The sequence below is a fragment of the Megalobrama amblycephala genome, linkage group LG19 (assembly GCF_018812025.1).
Source record: "Megalobrama amblycephala isolate DHTTF-2021 linkage group LG19, ASM1881202v1, whole genome shotgun sequence".
NCBI lineage: Eukaryota > Metazoa > Chordata > Actinopteri > Cypriniformes > Xenocyprididae > Megalobrama > Megalobrama amblycephala.
In genome coordinates this window covers 3,715,627-3,728,042 of record NC_063062.1, presented here as the reverse complement: position 1 = coordinate 3,728,042, position 12,416 = coordinate 3,715,627, and the positions used below count along the sequence as shown (strand labels likewise).

General features: G+C 37.5%; 1 protein-coding gene across 1 annotated transcript in view; it reads left to right on the top strand.

Annotated features, from left to right (window-relative positions):
* The window catches only part of tmem91 (transmembrane protein 91), a 63,108-nt gene that overhangs the window by 27,514 nt on the left and 23,178 nt on the right, over positions 1-12,416 (top strand). Inside the window, exon 3 of the mRNA XM_048167902.1 lies at positions 3,665-4,471. The gene's annotated coding sequence lies outside the window, so the exon portion shown is untranslated. The remainder of the gene's footprint in view (positions 1-3,664; positions 4,472-12,416) is intronic.

Sequence of the window (12,416 nt, the reverse complement as noted above, 5' to 3'; positions counted from 1 at the left end):
TTAGATACTATTATAAATTGTTGGTGAATCATAATTATGACATACTAAGTCATAATTATGAGATGTCAAAATGAGATAAAGTCAAAATTATGAAATAAATTTGAAATTATGACATAAAAGTTAAAATTCTAAGACAAAAAGTGGAAATTGAGACAGTCAAAAGAAATATGAAAAGAACAATGAACAAAGAATGAGATGAAAGTCATTATTATGCCAAAAAATTGAAATTATGAGATACTATGTCATATTAAGAGATGCTAAGTCATATTATGAGATAAAAAGACCAAACATTTATCAAAAGTATATATATATATATATATATATATATATATATATATATATATATATATATATATATATGCACACACATACATAAAAACTTTTATGTTAAATGCGATTTGGTTCGACGGCACTAATTAAATATTAAATAAATTAGTGGTATAAAATACAACCATATTTTTCTGGCACCAAATTTCCTAATAAATGAATGAACATAAATTAATCTCAGTTAGGGTGACAGCCTTAAACATAATACATTTATATGAAATACAACAGCAAATATTAGAATACACCCTTCTACCCATATACTGTTTTATTAAGCGAAAATATAGTAAAAAAGAAAAGAAAGTTGTATTTAGGAACACAGCTTATTAAGAAATTAAAATAACATGCAGGGATTTGAATCAATTACTTTTTTTTTTTTTAATTGATTCAATTCACTTTGAGAGAGATTTTGATTTACTGGCTCAGTTGGCTTGGCTATAAAATGCATGTATCAAAAACAGCAATGTAGCATTTTTGCTTGTTAAACTTAATACTCTTTTCTCTACTGCTGCTACTGATAATTGTAGTTAAGTGGCATTGATACCTTTATTCAATTGCTCTCCAACACTGTCTATCATACATGATACACATCACATATTTATAGTCTTTCTCTCTCTTTCTCACTGCCATTGTGAATTTCTATATGTCGCTCTCTAGTTCTATTTTGTTTCCCCCAATGATCTTCACCTCTTCATCTGTCTGCCCTTGTCCTCCTGATTTGTGTGTGAAGTAAATGGGTGCGTGTTTGTTGTCAGCAAGGGTGCAGCGAGCAAGAGGAAAGGCTATTGATCCATGCTGACCATACACTCAACCAAACGGCTGTCGTGCTGACAGCACAAGACAAATGAAGCATCAGATTCACCGTGTTGACTGACCTATTCCCATCAACAACACCGCCACATGAAAGACTCCAGGGCGGAGGGGGGAGGGGGAGCACACCTCATGAAACAGACCGCATAAGCCTAGAGGATTTTTATTGATTACTAATGTCCATCCCCTGCACTCGGCTTTATCCCAGTAGGGGTCCCGTGAGGTCCTTCGTATTAATGTTAAAATCCAGGACAGAACACAATGTTTTTCTCCTGCTTCTTTCTCTATATTGAACAGAAATCATAATTTCACAAAACGCAGAAGTGGGTCAGATGGCTGAAAACAACACGAGCTTACTGCCACAGATTAAACAATTCTGGCTGGATTTTTAATATGAACATGAATAATAGCACAGTACAGCACTGTTCACTTAAAGTCTACATCAAATCCAAATTGACCCTGTTTACTTACCAAAGATTTTGATTTTGTACACTGGGATTTGATTGCATTGTAAAAAAGTGAGTGTTCCGTACCAAAATGGTGCTAAAACTGAATTTAAGTTTGCTAAAGCGATGCCTAAATATCTGTTAGCTATTGGTTTTTATTATTCAATAGCCACTAGCTATGTTTCCATTTACATATTTTTATGTGAATTTTAGGATATTGCATTAAAAACGCTGGATGGAAACGGCAAGATATGCATAAATTCTAAAAAAAAAAAATGAGGTGGATCAATTTTTTATCTGATAAGAAGGCATGTGCATAAACTTTGATGGAAACAAACACATTTATCAAATAAAACCCTTGATGCACAACAAAACACTCACGTGACTGTGCCTCAACAGAGGGTGTGATTGGATAACCGGACTAACCAGCGGACCAATCACATCACAGTATCTCAAATGTTGGTTTGATCATTCTGAAATGCCTGAGCCAAAGTCTGTCATCAGAATGATTTGGTTTAATTCCCCCCAGAAGCGTCTCACATGTTTGTGTTCACAAACACCAGCATCTGAACGCAAGAGAACATGACATTCATTGCATTTATGATGTAGGAAAATAGAGCCAGAGTATAATTTAGGGAATTTGAGTATTTATTTAATTTGATTCAGTTCTGATTCATTATGTTCTGTTGTAGTCCATTTTGCTTACATATTAATGAATTTCTCTGCCCAGAGCAGTGTTCCAGACTTGTCTTTTTGAACTACTCATAAAAAAAAAAATACAGGCTGCATTCGTCACACTGTCAAAAATGCATACTGTATAGTAGGTACTACATTTGGTTTGAAACTTACTTTGCAAACTTTAAAAAAGTATGTTCTTATATAGTATGAATACGACTTACACCATGTCCTAACCAGACGCATTGCGATAAGATTCCAGCAACAAGCAATTTGTCTGTCTACACAAGACATGACTCGACTATGAGACGTAAAATAGTCAATCAAAAATCACAGCCAATCAGAAGAGGGCGTGGGAGGGCTCTCTCGAAGCTCCTGGTACTGGATAAGTACATAATCAAATTCATGAATATTGCACCATTTTAACGTTATTAAAAATACACACTGAGTTACTGAGACAATTTTGTCATAGAAGATCTGAGGTGAATTGTCCATGTTGCTTTCAGCTGTAAAAGACACACATAATGGTATTCAGACTCACATTAGACACTTTTAACATTAAATAAAGCACATGAACAGTACATGAGATATCATTGCCATACTTTGTGTTGTTGTTCCAGCCACGAAGTCGCAGAAAAATAGAAACCGTTTCTAAAATAGGATCATCGCTTGTCACCATCGTGGCTGGTTAGGACACGGTGTTACTGTTTTATGAATTCAGAAATACTTCTTGTTTCATACTGTGTTTCGCCTTATAAGTAGTATGTTATATTATATAATTTAAATAATACCATATAAAAAGAACCAGCTTATAAGAGTAATTTTGAATCAGACTACACTGATCATGTTGCATCATGTTTGTATTTGTGTGATCAGGAGATGATCACAATTAAACAGAAAATCTGTATTTTTATCCAGCCATGTTATCATTTATATCAAAGTACACTAACTTTTAAACATTTGGGGTCTGTAAGATTTTTTTTAATGTTTTTGAAAAGAGTCCCTGATGCTCACCAAGGCTGCATTTATTTGATCAGAAATAAAAATAAAACAGTAATTTTTTGAAATATTATTACAACTTTAAATATCGGTTTTCTATTTTAATATATGTTAAAATGTAATTTATTCCTGTGATGCAAAGCTGAATTTTCAGCATCATTACTCCAGTCTTCAGTATCACATGACCCTTCAGAAATCATTCTAATATGCTGATTTTGATTTTCTTTGACTCTTTGAATAGACAGTTCAAAGGAACAGCTTTTATTCGAAATAGAATGCATCCTTGAGGCCCCTTTTTACAATCCAAACAATTCCTGATGGAGAAAATCAAGGACCACCCGGAATATAGTAGTAGATGTTTTCATGTTGAATTTAAACTTTCTTTGATCAGTTATATTGTCTCTCTGTAGGATCTCTCAGTGACAGTCCACTCTGGCCATATTTTGAGTGAGAACAATGCTTCACAAGAAGACTTCATGCCAACAACCACCCTCAGGAAAAAAGAGCAAGAAAGGTAGTGAGAGACAGAGCAGGCTTGAGTCATACTGATGTGTTTACAGTAGCAGCAATACACACAAACACGCCACCAAACACCGTCAGGCTCTAGGACCCTGTGCTCTACTGAAAAGAGCCAAGGAGAGAGGGGGAAATGTGGGGGGTGGATTGGAGCGCAAAAAGACAGTGGAGGAGGGAAAGAGAGATGTGGAGAGAAAAGAGGAGAGGAAGATGCAAAGAGCCGCTTCGCTGCTGTAGTTTGGAAGTCTCGCCAGGGGGACTTAGAAGAGCATTGGTGGTATAAATACCCAGCATAAACAGGATTAAAAGAGCAACTACTGACTCCATCAGAGAAGTGTGAAGTGAGAGAGACAGGCAGAGAGAGAATAAAGTGTAAGCATCAGCAGCGGTGTGTACTGCAGTGTGTTTCTACACACTACAACGCTCAACTTGGGAGACAACAACTGTCACTTCTCAACCAGCTTCAAGTGAACTCTTTTACTCTAACACCATCCCGTCTCTCTCTCTCTCTCTCTCTCTCTCCATCCATCAGACACGCTTGTACACACAAATTGAGAATATATCTTGGTGCTAAAGTATTGCTGAAGTTCAATCTGGGCCGCTGGATTCATCTGTGTGAGTTCAGCAGCAGTGGGACACTGGACACACACACACACACACTTCACGGACACCAGCGCAGAGTTCAGCATCAAATGAAAGAGGTAGGTTTTGCTCATCTTTTGTGATTAAAATGCATTTTAATCAGCATTGTTCAGTATATTCATACCATACTGTTTCTTTATGGGCAGTCTGCGTGTAAGTGTTATCTGTATTTCTCTTTTGAAATATATTGTATGTCACATCTTGGACGAACTGATGTGTGGTACGTTTCATCAATTTTGCTGCGCTGTTATTCAGACCTTTTGTTGCCCCCAAAAAATTCAATCACACATTATGGAGCCAAACTCTTCTATGTCTCTTGCATGGCGTGTGATGATATTCCTGGCAATCATCTTAACACACACAAGCTTTGCCGTTATTATTGTGTCACAGACTTCAATGATACGAGAACGATATTGCTGAGCAGTACACGGGCTGGTTTGGCCAAGGACGCACTTTCAGCTATTGTTAAGGAGAACTGCTGCGGTTCCCATTAGAGAGAGACATTTCTATTGTTAGTCACTGTATCTGCAGTCCTCTGTAGTGATTCATGTAGTAGATGCCCCCAAGAGATTGTAGGAATTAATTAATTCTCATGTTTAGATGTGCATTAAGACAATTACTCAAAGTAAAATATATTTCATATTTAAAGGGGACATATAATGCCCCTTTTCACAAGATGTAATGTAAGTCTCCCAGAAGTTTCATTTATTATAGCTTGTCAAATTTGCCCCTATTTGGGTGTGAGCAAAAACACGCCGTTTTTGTGTGTGTCCCTTTAAATGCAAATAAGCTGCTTCTCCTTGTCCACTTTTCAAAAAAGGGCGGAGCTTTAACAGCTCACGCTTCGGTTGCTCAACAACAACAAAGCTGGAGAATCTCACGCAGCCAAAATGAGGATTGTCAGTAACGGTGTCCAGCCTTACATTGTTCAAACCGGAGTCGACACTGATGGAGAGACTCAGGAAGAAGTTACAACTTTTAGACGTTTCTGAATGGTTAGTGGATAAATTTATGTAGTTGCTGTGGAGTTGATTCAACTCATCCACTAGCATGTGCCATCATGCTAATCTTTTGTGCAAATCCAGTGTTGAATTGACCCTCATTTGTGAAGCAGTCCGGCGTAAAATGACGGCATGATAACAACACTCTACTACAACAACTCTGTCTCTTCTCTAAAGCAGCCCAACATGGCCTCACCCCCTTAGTTGTGTGTTCTCGGGGGCGGGGTTTATGTAAATTTTAGGGTTAGTGATGTCACTAACCTGGGAAGAAGCTTGTTGTACAAATTCTTTAAAAGAAAAAATCTCCCTTTGCATTGAAATGTGAGCGTCATAACTTTGCAGATGTTGTTTATGCTCAAACAGCAACATTACACACTAACTAAAGTTAAAAAAGTGAAATCATAATCAACCACCCCTTTAATAAAAAGCGACACCCTCTTTTCTCCTCACCCTCGTGACACCCTTCACCCACACACAAACTATTAAATTCGGTTTCTACAAATCACACTTCCAGATTACAATAAAAAGGAGATTATTTCATGACATACGGTCTTGTGCATTATTATCCCTCAAAAGTCTCTGTGCACCCCCCTCTTATGCACAAATCTCACTACTAATCTAAACTGTCCTGTAGAGACACACACACACGACAGCTCCTCTTGTTTATCAGCACTGTGCTGTCACATGCGGCGTGTTGCCATATTCCCCTGCCTTCTGCATGCTGGTGAGATAACCTTTTACTTAGCATGAGTAATAAACAATTAGCCGGTGATTATGTGCGACATGTGAGAGGAATTCTCATTTGATTAAATGTGTTCTCAGTGATGCAGAGCATCTCACAGACAGGTTGTCATATTTGTGTCTGCTGTTGGTATTATGAAGTGTTGTTTAGATTGTTATTATTGTTAAATTTTGCATGTACTGAATTGTTTGTCAGTGGGATGGGCCTTCTTTATGTGTGTGTGTGTGTGTGCTCTGATCTCTGACTCAGATGTTGGAGGAGAAGGCCAGTAAGGGGTCAGGCCACTGAGAGCTCTTTCATTCTTTCCACTGGGTCTGTTTCACAACGCTCGCATAAGAGAAGCTGCTGCAGGCTCGTGTTGTGCTTTCACATCGTGCAACCAAACTGTGTCCTTATGCCGCAAACCAAGTGATTTCTAGATTACAGCTTTGAATATTTTCAACATTTAATAGTGACTGTGTGGTATAGTATTGTAATGGTACACTAGCAATGAATTTGTTATTATAATATATAGTTTTTATTTCAATATTTTTTATTTTTGTTTTAAGTTGCTATTCTATACGTTTGCATATGCATGCCTCCAGATCAAGACATCGACGAACAGTTAAACATCATTGCACCATAGGCCCCACCCACTGCCATTCAGTCGTTTAACGGCTGACATTTTCCTACACTGGATGTGAGCGTCGTGCCAAAAGCAATTAGACGCCATTATAATCACTGACACTGTCTACACTGATACAGTATACAGATGTGTGTTCAGTTTCTGATGTACTCCACACACTTGAGTCAAAGTGAAAGAACGTTCGCTTTGACACGTCCAGTTTAAACAGCTCGTTTGCGTCTCCGTACAGACTTCTGCAGGATCCCAGCAAGTGGATGATTTATTTTAATTGGCGTTTCGGCTCATGTTGGAGGACTGTATGTTTGTTTGGAGCATTTTCTTATGTAAACGAGGCACAGTGTAATGGAGAGTTCACAAAGAAAAGTTTTTTTGTTGAAAGATGAAGCAGCAACTGAATTGGATCTGACAGCAGCTGCATCACAAACTTAAGTAAATGATTGTCTGCTTTGTCTGTAAATGACGGTTTTAGAGGGTCAGAATGAAGATTGAAAATAATAGTTTTTCTGCATTTTTTGTATTAAAGTCCCCCTGTAGTCAATAATTTTATTCCTTAAAACTTATCTTTGATCACCAAAATGACATATTTAAACATTTTTTCCTGTGAAAAAAATGTCTTCATGCCTTAAAATAGATTGAATGTAACTCTACACCCTACACTGTTGAACACAAAAGAAGATATTTTGAAGAATGTTGGTAACCAAACAGTTAATGCCATTGATATCCGTAAATACTATGGAAGTCAATAATTAATTGTTTGGTTACCGATATTCTTCAAAATATCTTCTTTTGTGTTCAACAGAAGAAAGAAACTCATACAGGTTTGGAACAACTTTAGGATGAATAAATGAAGTTCATTTTTTGGTGAAATATCCATTTAAAGGGTTACTTCAGGATTTAGCATTAAGCTTTGTATTAGTAGAATACCACTAGTATTTTCGAATTACCGTGCTTTCCCCCTTCATATCAGCCCGAGATGAGAGATTTATGCATTTTTATTCTGTAAAAAAGCCTCCGATGACGCAAAAATCATCATTTTGCGTCATCGGAGGCTTTTTTGGCCAGAGGCTTAAAACTACAGCCAGTAATAGCAGGTAGTTCCGCATTTTTTCACCACGCCCATACATATGCGCGTTTGAGGTTACTCACGGACATAGATCAAAGATTTTATCAAAAGTGGGTGTCAATTATATTTTTAAGCTTACAGTAATTAACTTTATTTTGTCTGCACTACATCAGTGGCTCATCTCGCAAATTTATCGGTCTCTGCAGTCATCTCAACCAATACAGCAACAGGTTTTTGTGGTAACGTTAGCATAAATAGACTAACTCAGTTTTACAGAACAGTGGCTTTACTTTGATAACAGTCAACTTTATGCAACTTATATGTAATTGTCTATCTAACGTTACTTTGCTAAGTTTGCAGTTTTACTGCTACCTACAACACTACATATAGGCTACTGTGTTATCAGTCTAGTATCAGCGAGTCTTACCTCTAGGCGAATACGCTTAGTACCAGATGCCCAGGCTGTTCGTCCTCTGGGAAAGTGAATATCGATGGTATCGCGGTGTCCTTCAGAATGGTTCTCTTCATTGCAATGATATTTGGTTCGTAGTCCTCGTGCTTGAAATGGAGACTACATATTCTGCGGTTTTTTAGGTTTTCTATAATGGTGTCATCTCCAAACTTCGGGTGTTTGATGGCCCGCAGCCACTGTTTACATCGCTCCAAATCTTTAACTTAATCGGAAAATGATGGAAACTTACTTGTCCTTTCCTGGTTTTGGGTGTACATCCAGGTACAAAGCAATTTAGCACCATTTCGCTGTAAATGAATGAACTAACTCACGATTTATAGAATTAATATGTAACAAAGCAAGCCTAGTTGTTTGAATTTTCTTGGTAATGCCGCCTGTAACCGATAGGCGTGGTTTGGGCGTGGCCTCGCAAGGGCAGCAAAACAAGTGCATTCTGGGAGTTGTTGTCTTTCATCCACATTAGTCAAAAATACATTTTCTGCCTTTTCTCAGTCTTTCTACTACATAAATGACCAATTTTAAATACACATTCATCTTTCCAGGGGTGAAGTACCCCTTTAAAAGGTTTATAGTACATTTACATAGTAAATTTACATAGTACATTTACTACACAAAAATATAGTGTATTTTGCTGAGTTTAGCATACTGTGTTTAACAAACATAGGCTTAGCATTGAAACTCTACTTGCATCTACACTTCTGGTACCGGTGTTGCGCTGGTTACACTGGCAGCATGAGTGCTATAACCTGTTAATATGAGACTGAAATAAATGTGTCGCTTATACGAGCAGTGCGAAAGAGGCCTATAAGCTCGATCTGAAATATGTTCCCCTACCACATCCAACTCGAGCGTCAGCAAAAAGCCTGGAGGCTTGTTTGGTCCCTTGTTTGCACCATAAGTCTTTTAATTTTAAAAAATGCCCTCTGGCAATAGAAAGCTGCTTGTGTAGTACAGTACATACACCTCAACTACTTTAGCACATAAAGATGGATGTTTCATAAGAGCACAATACACCAGCAGTTCTGATTTATCGTATTTTGCTCCCTGTGCGCAGCTATCATGTTTTGTAGTCATCTCGGTTAACAAGCACTGGCATGAGATGAGAAGACCCATCTCACACTAAATGAGAATGAAATGGAGGTCTGAACCAGTGGCGGTTTCTGAAGCCCTAGACAGCTGCCTCGCTGCCCAGTCAGTCAGTGATTAATCAGGCAACGTTTTTTGTATAAAGGTTACTTTGAACTGGAACATCACATGCATTTTGGGAAAGCAGTATGTGCCGGCCATCTTCCCAAACTTATAATGAGAAGCTCTTATAAACTGGCTGTCAACAAAAGAGACGCTTTAAGGGCTCCCTGTGGTTTTCAGACAAAATAAAAGCTGTGTTTAACGTTTGAAAATGAATTAAATTGTACTGTAAAATATATTTTTTCTTAAATACTTTTATATTTTAAAGGGAAATACTACTATAGTAATATTGCACTATAAAATAGAAAATTGAGTATAATAATAATAATAATAATAAAATATTAAACAAAATATGAAATTTAATTTAATTTTATTTTATGGGTCAAATTGTGCAACCCTATAAACAAGCACAGCAAACCTAAAGCTTTTTTTTAATCGCCATCGCAATATTTATTTACGGAAGCTTGTTTTTGCCATGAAATAAAAAATAAAAAGGTAATTGTGACTTTATCTGACTTTTTTTCTCACAATTGAGTTTATATCTCACAATTTCTTAGAATTGTGAGATATAAAATCACAATAGCGAGTTATAAAGACTGAATTTCGTAATATAAAGTCAGAATTTCAACTTAGAAAGTCAGAATTGCATGATATAAACTTGCAATTATGAGGAAAAAAGTCAGAATTTTAAGATAAAAACTCGCAATTCTGACTTTATGATGTAATTGTGAGCTTATTTCTCACAATTCTGAGAAAAAAGTCAGAATTGCGAGTAATTAAGACAGAATTGTATGATAAATACTTGCGATTGCAAGAAAAAAAATAAAAAGTCAGAATTGTGTGTTAGTCAGAATTGAAAGATATAAAGTCACAATTCTGACTATAACACACAATTCTGACTTTATATAATGTAATTCTGACTTTATAATTTGCAATTGCAAGATTAAATCTCGCAGTTCTGAGAAAAAAAGTCAGAATTGTGAGATAAATCGCAATTACCCGTTTTATTTTTGTATTGGAAACAAGCTTCCATATTTATCAGACAAACTGTGCATCCCTTGTAGAAAAGTTGAAAAATAGACATAAAAATAAACATTATAAAAGTATTTATTTTTTTAACCGCACACTGAACATCATTTTTATCAATGTTTGTTCAATCAACCATAGAATTGCATGCCCAGGTTTGTGAGATATCATAGGCAGTGAAGGATATCCTTCAACCGGCCTTATGAAGGCATCTCTGTCAACAGGATGTTATGCAAACATTGCATTCGGACATGCCTTGATGCCTTCCAACCTCCGGATACTGCCTGCGAAAGCAGCATTTTTCATCTTTTGGACACAACAGCAACTACAGCAACATGCACAACGATTTCAGGCGCATAAACGGAAATCAAACCCAAACAAAAGAAATTCAGTGCAATTAGATGAAAGAAGACTTCCATTCTTTATTGTCACCAGTATAGATCTGTCAAGCCCTGGTGCCCTTTTCTGCACCCAAGTGGATGAACAAGAATAATGAGATGTCCCATTATAAACAGATTATAGATAATGAGAAAGAGTCAGACACATAGACACAGAGTTCATGGCTCATAGACAAACATGTAAAGTCTCCAGCACACACAGTGTGCTAAGGCTCAGTCACACCCCTACAGCGTCTGTATGTTCACTGTCTGTCTCCCTCTCTCAGGCACAGCTGGTGTGAGGCACAATGGGGCCTGAGGGATGAGAGAAATCACCCAGCTAAGATATGTGCAAATGGCTCCTCTGAAACACTGAGTGCTCTCCCCAACTCAAGGGTGAGAATGAGAGATAGAGAGTGTCGGGGGAGAGAAGCGGAAATGACAGGGAAAAGAATGGACTAGAGGCAGGAAAAAAGGTACTAGTAAAGGCGGTAACACTTTGGGCCCTATGTTAACAATCTAAGCACATGGTCTGAAGTGGATGGCGCAGGTCCACTTAGGGCGTGTCCGAATCCACTTTTGCTAGTTTAACGATTGAAAAAATGGTCCAAAAGGGTTGTACCTATTCTCTTAATGAGTCATGGGTGTGTTTTGGGTGTAATGTTCAATAAACCAATCAGAGTCTCATCTCCCATTCCCTTTAAAAGCCAGGTGCGCTTGCGCCATGGTGGATTCCCTATTTACATGGGAAGAGTCAGTTTAAATACAGTACATGTGTGTATTGCCACGATTGGTCAAATAATTAGCCAATTTCATTCGTCATTACTGCAAATAGGTAATTCTGATACATGCACTGACTATCCATTATGACATGTAGGCAGTTTTATCTTTATGTACACAATAATAATCTTTTACTTTGTAATCCTTTTAATTTTAATATTTTGCTGCTGCACATCCCTGTGTGTGTAACAAGTATGTGCATTGTGGACCCGCCTATAGGCGCATATTACTAACGTGCCCTTTAAATAACAACAAAAAAAAAATACTGCACAGTCATTTTCAGTTGCCTCAAAATAGCAACACGCCAACAATGCACCTAAACACACCTCGTTTTTAGACTAGCACGCCCATGGGCGAACAGATGGGCGTGAGTGCATTTGCTATTAATAACGTGGACACTGGATGTGAAAATGATAACTGCGTCGGGCTGAAACTAGCAAAAAAAACTTGCGTCGCATTTGGCATCACATTACGCCTGGTGTATGGTAGGGCCCTTTATTTGGTGCCTTTTAAGCCCTATTCGGACGGGATTAGTTTTACGTGGGGAGGTGGAGTCAAGTAATTTTACCTGAGGATGTCTGTAATATTAATTGACCAATTCGGACGGGACAAGACATCACAGTAAAACTAGCAGAAGTGGGAGGGGTAACTCGATTTACGCACCGTCATCACCTCCCTGTCGTATACATTGCTTCCTGATACAATGTGCGAAAACATATAAAATCGAAAC